Raw genomic sequence first — 8,738 nt, 5'->3', positions numbered from 1 at the left:
GTTAGATTCATATCTGTGTAGTATACTTGCTGAAAAAATATTAAAACATAGTTTGTTTGCGTTTTTATTTTTGAAATACTGATAATATTCACTTTTCAAACCATACACTGTGTGTTTAATATTTAAGAAGTTACTAGGGGATTATTTCAGGAGCAATGCAGGATATAATTTAAGATTACAAAAAATAGGCGCAATATATTACTCCGTATCACCAATTTTTTTTCCTTCAATTAGTTTCTTTCGGGCCTTATCATTATGATAAATGATTTCTTCCAGACAACCGTAGTCTTGAGGATAAATTTAGATAAATAATCACTGTGTCAAGAATTCGATCGTTTATATTTCTAATACAATTAAATTGAGAAAATTACAATTATTGATTTATTTCTTTGGACGACTAATATATCTATTTTAATCATTTCTTTTGTTTGACAGTTGCATATTTAACGCCAATTTATAGTAAAATATGGAAATAAAATTGAAGTCTTTGACATCTTTTGTAACTATAAGAGAGGTAAACTAAAGCATAAAAATCACCTTTTTTGCAAAACAATTTTTCGTACCCAAATGAGATTCTAACAAAACAGCAAACAAATAATGCTGACATGGCTTGTTGATATTATAATTCCACTGCAGCACTTTTCCAGTCTCTTTCATTGTGTACACGTACATTTTTATCTGTCAAAATTGTAAATTAAATTTATTACTGGCAAAGACTTTTTTACAATCAGTTTAATCAACTAGCCCACGATTCTTAATGGGGATTTACTCGAGCGTCATAAAGATCTGAAGCTTAGATAATAATAAGAAAAAAATGTTATATAATGTAAACCTTTTAGTAGATTTTTTGTATTTGTTACAAAAAATAAAATAAAAATGCTTAAAAAAATAATTTTGTATAATTAATTGATCAAGATCATCATCTTCATCGTTATATATTCCATTTAATGAAGATTCTGTTGAAAGTTTAAGATTGTCGAATATTGTTCGGGATTATCGGATATTCTAAAAATTTTATACATTTTTCTAATATTTCTAATGAAAATTTTATTGTTTTTTTGCAAAGTCGTTTCACCAAAACATACACACTTTATGTTAATATGTTATACATTTTTAATATTTTTAAACTTTAACTTACATAAATTTAATTTAAATCACAAAATAAGCCAAGAAATTAGAAATAATATCATGCCACGTACAAGCTGTGATCAGCTGTGATGAAGGCAACACAAATAATAGTAGGGACGAAGTTGTAAGTAATAGATAGAGAAAAAGTGAAAGAGGAATACAAATACTGAGAGGGGAATATAGGCATCTTTCAGCTGCACGTATTAGACTTTATCAACGAATTTTTGTCACTTCGGCTTGTGTAAATCGTCAGTAGATATTATTCGTCATCTTGACTTATTTTCTTCTATATGACTTTTTTTACAACTTTGCAGGCCTCCACTTTCTTTAGGTCATTCCTTTATCCTAGATGGGCAGAAATAACCTATATGGGGCTCATATTTGGTAGAGTTGCTTAACCGAATATAAGGTATATCCTGCGTTTGTGAAGTTAGCAGAGCACAAATTAGAGTTCTAGTAGCACACTATCTCTCTGTATATTAATCTGCCATGCTGTAGTAAATCCCGAAATCCCCGCTTGGGCTGCCCCTGTCTCTTGAATGCTACTATAAGTATCATTCAAGAGACCGGCATCGCTAACTATCATGTGACCCTTTATCCCGGATGCCCAAAAGTACTTAACAATTTTAGTATATGTCTGCCGAAGCGAGTATATACTTAATAATTACCTCATCAATCGTCGCTTCTTCAAGGAAAGTAAAATTCAACTGGCCAATATATTGATTATTCTCATTTATGAAGAGTCGATTTTCGTAAGTAGTAACATTCTTCAATTTTGGACCTTTGCATTTTTCAAATTTATTCCATTCCACTACGTACGGACCCTGAAAATAATATTTATAGGTTTCATTTAGGTGACAATCTAACTGGGACCAATATTATGTTTTAACAGTCATGGTATGGTTATGAAGTCAAATACGGTTTACGAGAAAAGTCTACTGTGACACGCAAATTTCAATTGTGCGTATAGGACGGAAAATCGATTCGTGTTGTCAGGACTCGAACGCACGACCTAACCATCGAAAGCTGACTTGTCGGTTTTAGAACCCTGAATACCAATAACGTTTTGCAAGGTGCCATGAAGTTTTTTTAGGATGCCCGATCTTTGAATATACGTCAATGGTTTAAAGTCAAATATGTATGAAGAACTAAAAAAAACTTCATTTACAAAGTAGTATATACAGTTTAACAATAACTAACGTAATTGTTAATATTTTTCGGACCAAAATCACAATTCACCAAAACGAAAAGCGAAAGAATATACAAATACATGTTTATTTCATAGCTGAATATCAAATAATAAAATTTTGATCCCTCAATCCTACTAATTTCATTTTAATACCGGCTTTTAATAAATTCGTAATGATTGCTGAGTGAAAATTAAACACACTTTAATTTGTTGGTTCAATTATTTTATATGCGAATAGCGGATACGAATGTAATGATATATTTTGTAATAAAGTCATTATTGTATAGTGATCACTTTGAATTTTTGTATTCTAGAGTATTCCTTTTTTGAAAATGATTTTTTTTATCTGTAATTTGCGGATAGATAGACAAACGATGATGATGTTTGATTCCTTTGTTTCAATTAAAAATATTATCTATATCATTTTTGTCATGAACTTTACATGAGACATTTATAATTGTGACATTTAATTATTTTAATAATAAGTAAATTGCTACTGCCCCGGTAACAACACGCAAGTTAATAGCACGTGTCAATGTCAAACTGACAATGCTCCATGACAAGCAGTCATATAGCGCAAATAGGCAATAAAGATTATTTGTGTATACAGAAGTATGGGTAATTAATAATGATATATTCTGCAATTTCAAATGAAATCATCTTCACATCAAAACATTAATGAGTTTACGTTAATTTCAGCCGTTCTTATTGTGTCTGCGTTTACATTCGAAATTCAATTTAACTCCATCAAACAACATATTTAACCACGTCTATAGCTCATACACTTGTTACTTGTCAATTGGGGCGGTAGATAATTGTTAAAATATTTAACTTTTAGTGCACTTTAAGAATAAATTGTAAAGTAATAAACAAGTATTGATTCTCTTTTGAAGAGAAAATCTAATGACGGGCAAACGTTAAAGTTTCAGATGTCAACTGTCTTATATTGTTCGTAATGAAAACGAAAGTGTAAAAAGAAAGTATGTATATTGTAGGCATGTGTGCTCAAACTCCCTCCGTTCTTGTTATTTGTTTTGCAAACAATATGACACCATTTAAGGTGAAGCTTTCAGTTCGTGCAATCGTACACTAGGTACGTGTTTAATTTGTGTCATAAAGGTATTTTTATTGTCATACTGTTGAATTATTTCTAAAAGAGGAACCTTTACATATCTTTTAATAAAATATTATGTTTCGTTTTATAAAAATGTATCAATTGTGGTTTACAGTATATCTATGTGGATACAGGAATAAGCGGATGAGCGGGATGGACTTATTAGTAACAATATTATTCAGTTAATATTAGGTCCTTACATATGAAATTGGCGTTTTGTCGTACTGGCCACTTTGACCTCAAATACCTCCTCTTTGGTTAGGAATTTCAAATTCAAATTTGTACAGCTATATTCTCATGTATTTGTGCTTCGATGACCGTCATTCATTTGTTTTTTTCTGTTTGCGTCACTCATTTTACAAAATGGAAAACTTAAAGTATCGCATTGTTTACGAATACGAGTTCCGCCGTGGCACTAGTGCTGCGGAAACGACTCGAAGGGTGAATGATGTGTATGGCGGTCATGTTGCAAAAGAAAACACAGTTCGTTTTTTGGTTCCAACGTTTTCGTTCTGGAAATTTCGACCTGCAGAACAAGCCTCGTGGACGGCCTGAGCCGACCCAAGCTGATAAAGAAGTATTGAAGGCTATTATGGAAGCGGATCCATCGCAAACCACGTCCGAGTTAGCTGCAGGCTGCGGTGTTAGTGATAAAATTATATATATATAATTATATTTTAAAATATTCGACTTTTTGTTCCTCCCATACAAAACGCCAATTCCATATGTAAGGACCTAATATATACATTGATATCTTTTAATGATGTGTTTATTTTGGTGTATGCCACATTTCAGTAGGGTTTGATCGTAGTCTCAACTTATATTCGTTTTGAAGGTATGATTATCAAAAAGGTGTTTATTTAACAAGTTATTTTTTTTTAATATATAATATTGGATTGGATTGATATAATATTATTTATATGAAGTTCTTTCATACTTCACAATGTTTTTTTTTGGATTGATTTAGACAAATTAAATAAAATTAGATCTCAATTCTATAATTTACATTATGATGAAATTACAATTAAAATGTGTTTAAAAATTCAGGGTGATATGTCATATGAAGTGCAACTTATTTGAATAGGTGTAAGAATTATACTTTATTTACTAATAAATCGTAAACAATAAAAACTGTGCCTTAACTAGAAGCCTACCGAATATTACAATAATCACGACAACCGCATGTCAACGTTTTACAGCGATTGCATTTAAAACAAAACGTATATACACACTGACAGGTGTATTTTTAAAATACAATATGGATATTATATAAATGTTTTTAGTCTCGTATATTTCAAAATGGGCTTAACTATACGTTTGAATAATACAGACATTTGTATATGCAGTAAGCATACGGTTACGGATGTTTACGGATTGCCTGTTAAATATTGGTATGTTTTTGGCTTACGCAACATATTTCAAGTTTATTCACAAGTTCAAACATTATAGATTACATAGATGCATTTTGGTATGTTGTTTTAAACATTAAATGAGTAACCTAACAAGTACAATTTTCTAGTTAAAAGGTTTATTGATAGGATTAGTACTTACTACTAAAAACACTTTTAAATATTTCACGGAAATCCTAAATAGCATCTACAATTATTAAAAACCAATACTTGCCGTTTCTGTGAATTGTGCAAAAATCGCATGCATTTAAATAGGACATTAATACAGAGTACCTATATCGAATATTTTTTCGCGCATGTTTTATTGATGAAATTTGAACATGATACATTTTTTCTTTAGATGATATGATATGATGATTATTCTCCTAGAAGGGGTACGGACGGGACTTGTATTTGGGGCGTTAGGGATTAATGGTATAAAAAAAAACATATGTTGGTGACATGTCAATTACGGATCGGAGGATCAAGGGCGTCATGTCGGAGCATATTTCGACCTGAATTAGGTGAACGCTGGAGTCTCACTAGGAGTATATGCGGAGGATAGCACTGGGCATACTCTATACACTATCCGTGCAGGAATTTCTCGGCAAGTTCTTAATCAGAATTGGAACAGACATCTCTCAAATTGATACTCCGCTGGAGTGTCAACCTTGGATGGATTTAGTCTGGTCCAATGTAACCCTAAGAAAACAGAAGTTTACTCGTCTACCGCAAGAAAAGAACATCCTTTGTCACTACTCCTCTTTTTGAAGACACTCTCCTTAAAGCCATATCTAGCAACTGAATACTGGGCGTTAACATATCGAATAACGTTCAGTTTCGCGGTCATTTGGAAAAGAAGGTTAATTAGCCTCTAAGAAGTTTGGTGTGCTCAGCAAGACAAGACGATTGAGTCACTTTCCGAGCAGCTTAATCTCTTGGCGATGCGTAGGTATATGGATTCTCTCTGCATCGTCAACCTCCATTTTTCCGCTGGCTAGGACAAGCCAGAAGTGAATAAAGGCCTATTTCACGTCAGACTCTAGTGTTCTAAGGCAAATCTGACATCAGGAAAAGATACACTAGGGCAGATTTCACAAAGGTATCGGTCTCAAGGTCACAAGGGTCTTGGGTCGTATTATTACTATAGCGGCTGCATTCGATTTCGTATGGATATGTATTCCAGCCCAAATCCGTCTAATTACCTTGTATAAACTGTAATGTGTCCCGTTAATTAATCTATATAAGTAAGTACCTATTATGAGCCTCATTCCATAAGTTATACAAAAGGAATCTGCAACCCACACATATAAACTGTTTCCTTAGCATAATAATGAGATACAAAATCTTCAGTCATATTGTGCGGGTCACCAGTTCCACTGGATTTTGACTAATCTTTCTTTTTTCTTTGAAATAAGATTTCAGCCTCTCGGGATATAATTTCAAGAAGGATATAAAGAAACTACCCTTTCCGGATTATTGCGTATATAATAATAATAATAACGTGCCTAAGTCACTGCTATATAATAATTGATATCCTTGATTCGAATCCCAATGAAAAGATTAGATGGAACAAATAAAAAAATATAATCAGGACTTTTTGCACAAGTTCGTTTAACAAAACTTTCCAAATACAAACTTAGTTTACAATACAATAAAATTATGAATTTCAGTAATATTTTTTTATATCGATATCGAACTTTCAACTTATTGAGACGTTTATTATTTTATTATTGAGATAACATTGGCTCTTTTCAAACTGGACTTACTATATTTTGCAATCCAGTTTTATCTGCCAGATTCTAAAAAATCGTCGTTGCAAAACAAAGTGATCGTAATTCAGAATGTTTATCGCTAGTACTTGTTGCGTGCTACGAAACAATGTGAGGCGAATTAATGTTCGGCTTGCATCATAAACATCGCACCCTATATCTTCATATGCTCTGGTAACCTTAGATCAGAATTTATAGCTTTATTTGAGATTAAATTAAAACGTGAGTTATGTAAAATACATTAGTTAAATTACATTTTAGTTAACAATTAGAAGCGCAAACTAAATATTAGCAATCATGGCACACTTTATGCCAAAATGAGCTCATTAGTTTTTTCCGCATCCATAAATTTAAATAAAACATTTTCGTTTCCTATAACGTCAATTAAGTCATATACCTAATACCTTTTTATAGGTAATAGAAGCGTCATTTATATTTAAGAACCCTTAAATAAATGAAGTTAGTTTTTTGTTAATCCAGCGTCGCAACCCTAGTTTTATTTTAGTTATAAGCTCATATTTTAAGTCGGAATTATATTTTGAAATAAGTGGCACGCACGTGAAATCAGTTTTACGAAAGTAGTTTCGATATATCCGGTAGTAATTTCTTAAAATAATAGTGTCTATGACTAGTGTCGTAAAATCCACAGTATCGCAGTGACCCTGGCCCCATCAGCATCTAAGCTATATTTTTCTATATTCAATGTAGCTCAAGAGATCCTTATCGTAAGTCGTTGGCGGCTACGATAATGGTTAACAAGAAAGAATTTGGGTGCAATGAAGCTAGTCTGATATAAAATATATTTTTGAATTAGTGAAGAAAAAATTTTTTTTTTTTGAAAAGAGTGTCTACCAAAATATCTAGACAAGATAGACATGTCGAGATGCGTTACCAGCAAAACTTATATTTTAAAATACACGTTTTTAGCAACTGAAAATAGTTTTACATAATTTAGTGGCATCAAAATACACGCGTCTGCGCAGCACTGATGTTTTCGCGACACTACTTTCACGTCATCAAAAAATCTATATTTTTAATTTTTACGATACAACATACAAAAATACACACAGCCCTTAATTTTCACCCCTCCACTACCAACCCCTATATTTTATTTGTTAATTAGAAAATTATGACTTGAGCTCTGAGGTTTATACAGAGAAATATTCACTGAAAAAAGTAATAACTTTTCATTCCGGAAAACCGAACAGTCTCTGGGGTAGCATAGCAAATGTTCCATGTTGGTATGTACTAAAATGGTAGGCTAAGTAAAATCACAGTAAGGAGAAACAAAGTTCATTTAAATTATATATCAACAACCACAAATAACCGCTACTGAATGCGTTGTCCATTTTTGCCCGGGCGTAATGCGAGCTCACGACCTCAGGGTTGAGGACGCCCACTCAGGCCATTAGACCAACACAGGTCAAGTTAAATATGAGTGAATAAAAAAATAATCTTAATAATAGAATAAGCCGAGGAAATCAGTTAACAGCCTTATCCTAGTACTTACAAGAATATTTTATTGTGGACAATATTGTTCCTAACAATAGCCGTGGGTCAAGAGAGGCATTCAGGAAAAATTGTTAATATATTTTATTATGTCTGAAAATTATTTCCTTTGTTAATAGGTGTTGTGGGAGGTGTTTGATTGATGTTTAGTAAACTACCATTCAAAATCATTTATTCATATAGGTAACACAATATGAACGAAAGAAATATATATGAAATTCTTCTAATTTTACATTTACTGATATTTTACATTTTTAGGTCTCAAATCAAGGGAACGGAGGAGAAGAACTGGCAATAAACTCTCCGCCACTCTTTTAATCGCCACGTTTAAAACAAAAACGCATTGTGCAACGATTTTACGCGTAGGTAGTGGCTTCTCCGAGTATTGTCTGTTATGTGTCAAAAATATCGTTTGGTAGGGGATTCGTATATCCAGTAGCTATAGCCTATAGCCTATAGTCTATAGCCAAGAGCTATATACATAAAGAAAAAGAAATCGAAAATGCCAGATTTGATTATTGTCGTACAGAACATGTATTAACAGGGGTGTATTGGTGATGTTATGTCAGGGTATGTACATGAGTGTATGTGTGCGTGCTCACGAGGCTGGCTAATTAGCGTATGACGCGAAGACGAAA

This window comes from Pieris brassicae, chromosome 9 (assembly GCF_905147105.1).
Source record: "Pieris brassicae chromosome 9, ilPieBrab1.1, whole genome shotgun sequence".
In the NCBI taxonomy this organism is placed as follows: Eukaryota; Metazoa; Arthropoda; class Insecta; order Lepidoptera; family Pieridae; genus Pieris; species Pieris brassicae.
The sequence above is the reverse complement of the archived record's forward strand: the minus strand, read 5'-3'. Positions refer to the sequence as shown.